We start from the raw sequence: 12,230 nt of genomic DNA on the forward strand, positions 1-12,230 counted from the left end.
GGTTCCCTCACTGTCAGGCTGAAGTTGGTGGCTCCCATTAGCTCAAGTAAGCGGTTTCAGCGGGTATCCCTATGCCAGTCTTGACCTCTTTACTCATATTATCACACCCCCCACTCTTTGACTATACTTTGGGAGCATATTTTAAAACCAATTGCTGGATGAAGGTTTTCAGGTGACATTTAAGATATTCATCAATCTGACTACAGGGCAAGGCCAGTTCTTCACTTTTGCTTAGGGTCTTGTGGATTCCTGGTTATTTCTCTAGTGCCAGCTTTCTTGCTAGCCCCATAATGACTCCCTTAATCAAGATATTGCTTTCCGAGCCAGGCGGTGGTGGCGCATGCCTTTAATCCCAGCACTTGGGAGGCAGAGGCAGGTGGATCTCTGTGAGTTCGAGACCAGCCTGGTCTACAAAAGCTAGTTCCAAGACAGACCCAAAGCCACAGAGAAACCCTGTCTCGAAAAACAAAACAAAACAAAACAAAAAAACAAAGATATTGCTTTCCTTGCTCTCCATCTCTGTCCTTGTAACTTAGCTTCTCTGACATTGTGTACTATAGTTCATTATCTTTTGCTTTACAGCTAGTATCCACTTAAGAGTGAGTACATAGCATGCTGTCTTTCTGGTTCTGGGTTACCTCACTCAGGATGATTTTTTCTTTAATTCCATCCATTTGCATGCAAATTTCAAGATGCCATTACTTTTTACCACCAAGTCATATTCATTATTTATATGTGCCACACTTTTTTTAATCCACTCTTCAGTTGGGAAACCACACAAAGTCTCAACTAAGAAAGAGAATTATAGACCAATCTCTGATGTGGGATATCCTTCTGTATATGTGCTGCTTTATTGGTTGATTAATAAAGCTGCTTTGGCCTATGGCAGGGCAAAATAAAAAAGTAAAGAATCTAAATATATATATATATATATATATATATATATATATATATATAGAGAGAGAGAGAGAGAGAGAGAGAGAAGGCTGTGTCAGGGAGACACCATGTAGCTGTCAAAGGAGAAGGACATACCAGAACCTTACACAGTAAGCTATACCCTCATGGTGATACACAGATTAAAAGAAATGAATTAATTTAAGATGTGAGAGCTAGTTAATAAGAAGTGTGAGGTAATAGGCCAAACAGTATTGTAATTAATACAGTTTCTGTGTGATTATTCAGGTCTGAGTATTAGGAAACAAAAGATCAGTCTCTGCCTACAAATCTGCTTCATAAGCATTGAAACAAAAATAGTCAATAATATACTGGGAAATGAAATCCAAGAATGCATCAAGAAAACTATCCACTATGTTCAAGTCAGATTCATCACAGAAATGTAGGGATGGTTCAACATATAAAAATCTACCAATGTAATCCACCATATAAATAAACTAAAAAAAATATGATAATCTCATTAGATCCTGAAAATGAACTCAACAAAATCAAACACCCCTGTATAATAAAGGTCTTGGAGGGATCAGGGAGGGATATAAGGAACACATCTAAACTTAATAAAAGCAACGTACAGCAAACCAACAGATAACTCAAGTTAAAGGCAGAAAAGCTCAAAGGGATTCCACTAAAATCAGAAACAAGACAAGGCTATTCACTTTCTCCATATCCAACATAGTTATTGAAGTTCTACCTAGAGCAATAAGGCAACGAAAAGATCAAAGGGATACAAATTGGAAAGGAAGAAGTCAAACTTTCACTATTCAGAGATGATATGATAGTATATATAAGTGAGTACATATAAATTCTGCTAAAAAACTTCTATAGCTGCTAAATACCTTCAGTAATGTGCAGGATACAAGATCAACTCAAAAAAGTCAGTAGCTTTCCTATATACAAATGATAAAGAAGCTGAGAAAGAAACCAGAGAATATCACATTTCACAATAGCCACAAATAACATAAAATATCTTGGGATAACACTAACCAAACAAGTGAAAGACCTGTTTGACAAAAAGTTTAAGTCTTTGAAGGAAAAAATTGAAGAAGGTACCAGAAAATAGAAAAATCTCCCATGTTTTTATATTGGTAGGATCAAAATAAGAAAAATGGCAATCCTACCAAAAGAAATCTACAGATTCAATGCAATACCAATCAAAATCCCAACACAATTCTTCACAAACCTTGAAAGAATAATACTCAACTATATGGAAAAACAAAAAACCCAGGAGAGCCAAAATAATCCTGTACATTAAAGAAACTTATGGAGGCATCACCTTCCCTGACATCAAGCTCTATTATAGAGCTACACTAATAATAACAGCTTGCCTGATTTTTGAAGAAGAAGCCAAAATTATACAATGAAAGAAAACCCCTTCAACAAATGGTGCTGGGATAACTGGATGTCAGTATGTAAATGAATGCAAAGAGATCCACATCTATCCCCATGCATAAAACTCAAGTCCAATTGGATTAATGACTTCAGTATAAATCCATCCATACTGAACCTGATAGAAGAGATAGTGGGAAGTAGCCTTCAATGCATGGGCACAGGAGACCCACTTCCTAAATATGACACCAGTAGTACAGATGCTGAGAGCAACAATAAATAAATGGGATCTCTTGAAATTAAGAAGCTTCTGTAAAGCAAAGGACACAGTCAATAAGACAAAAATGCATCCTCTTGAATGAGAAATTATCTTCAAAAGCCCACATCAGACAGAGGACTGATTTCCAAAATATATAAAGAACTCAGGAGATTAGACATCACAATACCAAATAATCTAATTTAAAAAAGGGTTTTATAGTTAACATTTTATTTGATTGGTATATGCTTTTCTTCTATTGGGTCTCCAATGCCTTAGATTCTCTCTTACATCTCTTTGTTTCTGTTGGTAAATCTTGCCTCTGATGTTCCTGTTTGAGATCCGAATTTTTTATTTTTCAGATTTCCATCAGTTTGAGTTTTTGTTATAGTTTATATTTCCACTTTTAGGTTTTTACTGGTTTTACTCATTTCCTTCCACTGTCTGTTTTTGTTTTCATAGATTTCCTTCAGAGACTTCTTCCTTTTCCTTAAGGATATCTATTATATTCAGAAAGGCAATACTTTAATGCCTTTTTCTTGTACTTCTGCTATGTTGCAGTTTTTCAGCCTTACTATGTAAGGTTTGCTGGGCTCTAATGGAAACATGTTGTCCTGGCTGTTATTAAATGTGCTTTAATGCTAGTATCTAAGTATCCGGCTTTGGGAGGATTCTAATTCTAGGTGCTGATATTGTTCTGTTTTTATTGGGGGGTTCTCTTGCTTTCTTTTGTCCCTCTTTGGTTCTTGGTAGGGTGTGGTTGCAGTGTTTCCTGAAATTCCTATATGATCCTGAAAGGTGTGGGCACTGAGGTTTCCAGGTAAAATGTGTTTCTAGGTTTTGGGAGCAGACGCTTAAAGGGAATGGACTAGGAGTGGGTTCTGAGGTGGTTCGCAATAATGAGGAAGGTAGAGTGTTCCACCAAGATATGCTTAGCTGGGATTGTGGTCAAAGAGTGAGGCGACACTACAAAAGGTGGTCTGCCACTGCAGTGGGGGTGAGATTAGGTGACTGGGTATAAAGGAGAGGAGGGAGACTGGAGCTCTGAAGCTCACCCATCTGATTTGCTGGCCTGTTTAGTTCTCAGGCAAGTTTGGCTGGAGGGTTCCTAAATAACGCCTGCTGCGTTTGGGGCCCGGGATTACAAAATGAATGACAGGCCACAGCAAGGGATCTGCTATAATAAGAGATTGTGACTGAGGGATTGAATTTGGAGAAGCAGTTAAGATTTGTTATTACACTACCCGCTTCCCCGGCCTGAGTGGCCTGAAGAATCCCAGGAAATGCCTGCTGGAGTTGTGGGTTGGAGTAAAGTAAACTGGGAAAGGAGGGGTGGAGGAGCATGATTTTATGATCCATCCATTGGAGATGCAGAAAGAGAGGAAGGGGAAACCATGGCAGATGGTCTATTCCAAAGCTGTGGACTGTGGACTGGAACATTGGGATTGAAGACACGAAGAGAGGCAAAGCTCTACAGTTGGCCTGCCTGCTTCTCTGGCCAGATTGGCCTGAAGGTTCCCAGGGACTCGACTTCTGTACTTCTGTACATTCTGAATCATTTTCTATGACTTTGAAGATGGTTGTCTGTATCCTGATGAAGATTGTATCAATCCTGTGGCATCCTATAGGTACATCGCCATATTAACTATATTGATCCTCCAAATCAATGAATCTCTAGTGTCTTGCTATTTTTCTCTTATCATTCTCATTAAATTTCTTTCATTAGTCTTTCATGACTTTACCTGTAAAGATCTAGCAATTATATTACTTCCTTGGCAAAAGGCAATTCTAGTTTAATTTTTTCTCTTTTGTTTTTGTTTCTTTTCTTTTTCATGAGTACTTATTTTTCCCCAAAACAATTTTAGTTGGTGAATGAAAAGTTTCTGGTCTTTGTTGTTGTTGTTGATTTAGTATCCTGTAACTTTCATTTCAGTTTTAAAATGTTATTTGGTGTTGTAGTCATTAGAAGGCACTAAATTTATGAGATGGTGAGAGAGTACATTGGTTAAGAGCATATTTTAGACTTATAGAATTATCGAGAAGGTAAATAGTTCATGAGGACACAATATCATCTGTGAACTAGCCCATTGTTCAATCCATAGCTGAATGGAATAGAAAGATACAGGCCCTAATTTGGAAGAAAAGGGTTATTGAGGGTAGAACTTAGACTAACAAGTACATCTTAACCTTCCTTCCCTTGTCTCCTTTCTGCCTCTCTCTTTTCTTCCTTGCTGCAATGTGATAATCATCTTTCTCATCCACTAAGCTTTTCTGCTTTTTTAGTAGTCTTAGAATCAATGGAGCCAGATGACTGTGTAGTGAACCCCAAAACTGTGTAATAAAACAAGTTTTCTTCCTTTAAAGTTATTTCCTTGGGCGTTCTGTGCCAACAATGAAAACAGACAGTTTTCCTTGGAGAATGTTTTGTATATTGAAAAGAAAATTAACTTTTTATATTCTATAGTTGATTGATGAAATGTTCTGTAAATGTGGAACCCATTTGGTCTCTGTGTACTTCATGTCAGATATTCTTTTCTTAATTGTATGTGTGTGTGTGGTGTATAACCATGAATAAAAATGAAAAGATAAATTGCATATTATTGCTTTGAATTCTAACTTCTTTCCCTTTATACCTAAAAATGTTTACTTTATGTGATTGAGTGTTTCAATTTTGGTTGCATATGTATTGGCAATAGCTTCTTCCCCTTGACCTGCTCTCCTTATGCAGTGATCTCCTTTGTCTCCCAAATTTCAGACATGCATTTTTATGAATTTATTTCATTTCTTTTTAATTCTTACTTTTAAATACCTTCCTTTGAATCAATTTATTTGTTTGCCTTTGTGGTTCCTCTGCTGAAAGTTTGCATGTTTCTTTGATGGGGTCATGCTAACATTCTATTTTATGCTTCTTTGTCTCTGCATTGAAACTTGCACAAAGAGCAGGTGAAGTTCTCAAAAAAACTTTATAGGGTAAGTTTTACAATAAATGCATTTCTTCTGGAGATTTGTCATAGAACATTTATGTAGGCTAGACTCTGGAGTCCTTGTATTCAGATGAGTGAAGGATCACAGTGTCTGTGATTCTTCTTCAGCTGTCATTACTATAAATCTCATCAGGGATGTAGTTGTGGTCTTTGCTTGTTTAGTTTCTAGGAATGTTCTTCCCCATTCCCCCTTTCCTTATTTGGGGTGGGCTTTTCAGCCATTCTTTGTATGAAATTCCTATGTGAATACATGGTATGCCTTCCAGATTCTGTTTGTCTTGTTGAAGTCATTGATGGTGGCTTGCTGACAAAGGTAGTGTGTCACAACACCAGGTGCCGTCAGAATCACTCCAATGTGTGCAAGCAGACATAGCACAAAATGTAGCCTTTAGCTCTAAGGATGGTGCATAGACCTTTGGGGATGTGGGAACCAACCTGCTCAGAATGGGCTGTTTACCTTGTTCATCAGGGTGAAATATGGGAACCACTTCAGTTCTAGGCAACTTCTGCCAGCCCTCTTTTTGGCAGAAGTTTTCTTCGTGAGAAAGATTGGAAGGGCCACGTAGCTAGTTTGTTAGGCTGGTATGTCCACTGATGCAGGTCACATCTCAGTTTAAGGATCCAAGTTTTGCCATGGCTCTAGAAAATAGCTGAGTCCTGAGATCCTGGTGACTCTGGGCAAAAGCAGTGCAACTTACCCAGCTGTTCTTCAAATGGGCAGAGTTAAAACTTCTGAAAAGTCCCCAAGCAGCAAACACATTAGGGGTTCTGGCACTGGTGGGGATTCTCAGGACTTACAATGTACTGTTTTGGATCTTAAACAGGAAAGTAGGGGTTAATTTAATTCATTTTTTTATAAGACTCTTGTGCGCCTTTGTGTTTCACAGGGTCACTGCCACATCCCAAGTTTTTTTTTTTTTTTTTTTTTTTTTTTTTTTTTTTTTTTTTTTTTTTTTTTTACAATTGGTTGCAAACACTCCAGAACAGTAGCAATGGCTCTTTTTCTTTTCTCCCTTTCTATGTTTGTTTCAAGGGAAAGATATGTCAAGCACCTCTAATCAACTGTCTTGCTAATGTCACCCTTGCAACATTTTTTGAAGTTATTTTTCAAGGCATAATTTTAAAAGCAATACAGTTTTAAAGCATAAAGCTTTACATATTTTTCTTAACATACTGTTCTGTCTCTTACCATATCTACAAATGTTGATACATATTCTGTGACATTGTTAAGCTTATACTTTTCTTCTTCAAATCTGTAGTACAATCACAAGTCCCAGCAATAATACAGACTAAATGAAATCAAATTGAAGAGACAGTTCCTAACTGAAGAGGTATCTATACTCTTACTCTAATTACTTAGAAAACTTTATAATCTGCTTCTCCTGCTCCATAAAGGTGATTCAGATCTGGTGAATAAAATATTACTTGCCCTTTGGTATCTGACTTCAATTTATTTTCATAATTGCCATTGTATTTATTCAATAATTTGAATTCTAAGTCTTGTATAACCTGAATTTAAATCACACTCTAATGTCATAAAACGTTATCTTTCTCCGTGACATCATTGTCATGCTGGGGTTTAGACACAGACATTGAATAAAGAGATCAAAATAATCCATGTACCACAGAAATAATAATTAACTGAGTGGTTAATAATTAACTCCTGGTAGAATGCTCATTTAAGATCAGTCTATTTTGACTGAACTTCACTTTTAACTACCAGAGTTTATAAGAGTAGTTATTCAATTTCCTACATTATAAACAAGTCAGATTGGCAGATCAGGTAGCTAAGAATACTAGTTGGCATGTCTCTTGTGGCAGCCTGACCAATATGGTGAAAAGTAACCACACACAAACTAGGCACCTTGACTTCCAGCAGCATCATTGATAAAGTGTGATGAGGTAGCTGTTGCAATAACTTCAACTCAGAGATGAATGTTGAAGAATTTTATAAACTTTATAAATAAAAACTTAGTAGCATTACCAAAGCCTGATTATGCTACCCCTTATATTACAACATCCAAGATTGTGTAGCATTCTTAGAATAAGACAGATAGATCATTTACATCTTTTCTGAAGATGAAGAGCAAATTTCCTTATTATTGTTATTCTATTATTCATTGAAAACTTAGCTTTGACATATCCAAATTACAAGAATTCAGTAACTACAACTTCATGTTTATGAGATACTTATAAGTAACTGAGTTATAGATTCATAAAGATTTATGATTTTTTTCTGTTCATACATATATGTATTGATAATTAGTACATATACCTTTGTAAATTTTAAGTGTTCTTTTGCAATTCCTCTGTTACTCAGTAATACTGATTATTATTAAATGTCTCTGTCTCAGAGTAGTTTCAAAAATTTAAAATACCTACATTTTTACTCTGGCAACTATCTTTTGATGCTGGTCATGGATGTTAGATGACTCTAAAATCTCCACAGTGAAATCCTCTCAGTGCCAATGATGTTTCTATAATGAATAACTCCAATATTGCTACCTATACTGCTGCCTGGTCGATAAGGAAGTACCTTGACTCAACTATCCTCTGTGCCAGGAAACCTAAATGCTGATTCTTGGACTTCAACCACATATATTTCATGCTCACTGCTGAGAAGTGGGAAGCAGAAGTTGATTTATTTTTACTCCTCTGTGGGAGCTTAGACAGCATGATCAAATGGGTCTCAGTATCTTGGTGTTCAATCCTGTATTTTTCTCAGTCACTTTCACAGTCAGCTAGGTATGTACACTATCATCTCAATTTTATACTAATGCAACTCCTAGCCACAATGTTTCTGTCTTTAAGAATCAACATCCTAGCAATGATAGAGTATAATTTTGCTGAATCCCTGTAGAATGAATGTGGTAGAGGTTGAATTCAGTACTTTTAATGGACACAAGACTCAACTTCCCATGTAGCTGAAAATTTACCGAACAACACATGTAATAAAGGCTCCTTCCGTCCATGGCTCTCATAGGTGATGCTGGAAACCATATGGGTAGCACCTAAGGAAAAGTCTTCTTATCACATGAATAAGAAGTCTTTGAAGTGGATCGTGGGACTCTATTCCTTCCTCTTCCTCTGTCCTGGCTTTCATACAGTGGGACACTTTGTTCATTTCTGGCCTCTCAGCCATGCTGTGTCACACAGACTTAGGCCCAAAGGCAATGGGGCCATTTTATCATAGAAAAATAACTATGAAATCACGAGCCCAAATAAACCTGTCCCCTTTACGAGGTCACCATACTCAATAATTTTACAGTATTAGAAAATCAACAGAGCATGTATAGGAAGGATTCAAGTCTTGACTTCGCAAAACTGTCACTATTACCTGATGGGAAACTTTGGTTTTCCAAGCAGGACTTCACTTGTTGCAAATGATGCACTCTGATTTTCCCCAAAATGATTCGATATTGGTCTTTGGCACTATGTGATGATCTGCCTTCACCACTGCATCTTCCCTTTCACTGAGTCTTTTCCAAGAAAAACTGGAAACTCCACCCCACCCCTGCTGTCATGCTCATCTTTGTAAAGCTGTTTGTGCATGCCTGAAAATCACTGTAAAAAGCCTTTGGTTTTTATCTCCTATCCCACATATACAGGAAGGCTTCTCAGATTATTTGATCAATTCTTTTTAGCCATTTACAAATAAATAGTACTTGGTTGTTATACACCAAGAGAAGTTTGGTACATAGCTTACAAATATGAAAAGAAGGGGAATTATATAGCTTTGATTCCATAGTAATATCAGACAGAAAAATAAAATAAGCAAACAAACAACAACGACAAAAAGGGGGTGAATGCAACATCTCAGATTGCATTTGGCGTTGAAGGTGAAAACAACAACAAGGAACGCATTTTAGGTTTTGTATGGAATGAAGACAACTTTCAGTTTTATGTTGAGTAGTAAGGAATTATTTTCATATAAATGACATATTTAAACCAACATTTAAAGAAACTCAGGAACTGTGCTAACACACTGGGATCTTTGAGTGTCTGTGGAGGATGCAATCACCAAGGCAACATCCTAGGTGACAACAGCAAGAATTGTTAGTGGCCTGAGGCCTTCATAATGCTCAATACTGTATAATGGCAGTAGCCTAGTCAAGATATTCATATATAATGAAAGTAAAGAAGGAATTAGATCTATTACCTATTAACATAGGGCATGAATAGAGATCTATGGACCATGAATACCAAGATAAAGAGGAAAAAAAGATGCTGTGATCTCAAACTATAGTAATGTATCCTGCAGTTTCTAAGTGAAGGTGATAAAAGATAATATAGGACCAATGCATATTTATGTCTGAAAACACTGATGCAATATCTCTGCTTAGCAAACTGTGTACAATACATAGAATAGTATTCATGGAAAAATTAAAACACTTTCAATTGATTGAGTATTTTATTTATATTTTAAAGATAGGGGCTTTTATCAAAAGAAATTCAATTATAGCCACATTCAAATGCTGTTGTTAGTTTTGGCCATCAAGAATAAAATAAAACCAGACAGCAGACTCAGAAGTCGTTTTAAAGAATATGTTCTATTTGACATGCCCAATTTAGTATATGTCTTTTTATGTGGGGCCACATTCCTCATTCGATAAATATTTCACAAGTACTTTTTGTGTGTAGAGCTTTGTTTTAGATGCTATAGATAGACCCATGAATCATGCTGCATCCTCCATTCGTAGAGTTTATGTGCTAGTGAGCAAGGCATGTCAAGTACTAAGTGCTATAAAGAAAAATAAAGCTATGTAAGAGACAGAAGAATTTCCATGGGAAAGTTCTTGGGAAAGGCTTATCAATCACAGTATGCAATAGCAGCAAACAAACCTCCAAAGTTTACTGGCTTTAAAGATAGCTTCCATTACTACCCAAGCAGTATGTGCACTATAGGCTGATACCAGGGTCTGCTGATCTCACTGGTGAACCAAGATAAAGGAACAGCCACTTTCTTGGATTTGGCTGGTCCCTATGTTTAAGGGACAATGAAAATATTAAGAGATACATCCTACAACAATTTACAATTCATGGTCCCATAGTCTCACAATGACACTGTAGAAAGCAAGTGCAAGATTTAGAAGTATAGATCCAGGATTATCTCACAAACATTCTGAAGGCTGAATGCAGCCAAAGATAGATATGCATATGCCCCCCACAGACATTACTCAACACCCTATCCTTCCTGGTAATTCTACAGGGGCTACTCTCCCTGGCTACTGCCTCCCTCTTCCTATCCCATCCCAGCTTGCACCCAGGAAACCCCTCCCTTCTTCAGGGCCATAAGATCCCCCAGCTCAGCCCATAAGATCCCCAGCTCAGCCCATTTGGGCACTGGGATGGGGTGGTGAGCACAACCAGGTGGGAGTTCCTTTGTTTCAATAGCCTGCCTGCAGCAAGGTAAGCCTTTTGTCTGCGAGGTTCCTGGCCAGCAAGGGAACCAGATCCTGTACCAGAAGATCCATCGGGGAACATTCGAAGGAAGAGATGGGCAGGCACCAATGTAAGAATTCCTCCAACAATCTGAAAAACAACATGAAAACACCAGAACCCAGCAAACTTACAACAGGAGGACTTTAACATCCTAATCAAGAAGAAGTAGAAAAATATGACTTCATGAAAGTGATAGAGTCTTTTAAACAGGAGGTGAAAAACTCCCTTAAAGAAATGGATGAGAAGCCGGGCGGTGGTGGCGCACGCCTTTAATCCCAGCACTCGGGAGGCAGAGGCAGGCAGATCTCTGTGAGTTCGAGACCAGCCTGGTCTACAAGAACTGGTTCCAGGACAGGCTCCAAAGCCACAGTGAAACCCTGTCTCGAAAAACCGAAAAAAGGAAAAAAAGAAAAAAAGAAAAAAGAAATGGATGAGAAGAATAACAAAAAGTTTGAAGAAATGAGTAAATCCGTAAATAATATCCTAGGAAACCAAGAAAAAACATTCAAACAGATAATGGAAACAGTTCAAGACTTGAAAACTGAAATGGAGGCAATGAAAAAGCAATTTCAAAAATACAAAATAAAATGTATCTTTTTCTAAGAATTTAGGGAGTGACCTAAGAGTATGGAGGTTTGGGAAGTGGTATAATTTTACCAAAACAAAATAGAATGCATATTTGGAGTAGATGTATTTTATGATATGTAATCCATGCTTTAATAAAGTAGTTTGGAGACCAGGTAGTGTTGGCACACTTAGCACTTAGGAGACAGAGGGAGGAGGATCTCTGTGAGTTCGAAGACAGCCGGGTCTACAGGTCTACAGACTGAGTTCTATGAGAGGATCCAAAGCTACAGAGAAACTCTATCTTGAAAAACCAACAAAAAAAGTAGTTTTGAAGATCAAAATAAAATTTAAAAAAACATAAAAAACGTGAAGGTTCCCTTGCAGTTCTTGCAGACTAAAGATGGAAGAGTCACTGGGAATGTTCAGCAGTGTCCACTGTCCTCATCACGTCGTTGTGGTTAGCTTGGCTACAGAGCTTGAAATAGAGAAAGTCAGAAAAGCCTTTTGAGCATTAGAAAAGCAGGGTTAATTAGTGCATCCAAAGAATATTCTATGTTGACTTGATTTGGGAAATAGATTAAAATAAGAATACATTAAGATGCTTCAGACAATGTGTTTATCAGTAGCTTCTGGAGGATGCTGAAGTAGAGAACATATTAATAGGTAAGGGATATTTGGGGCCACCAGCATTATGACACTTC

Source organism: Microtus pennsylvanicus, chromosome 1 (genome assembly GCF_037038515.1).
Source record: "Microtus pennsylvanicus isolate mMicPen1 chromosome 1, mMicPen1.hap1, whole genome shotgun sequence".
NCBI classification, from domain to species: domain Eukaryota; kingdom Metazoa; phylum Chordata; class Mammalia; order Rodentia; family Cricetidae; genus Microtus; species Microtus pennsylvanicus.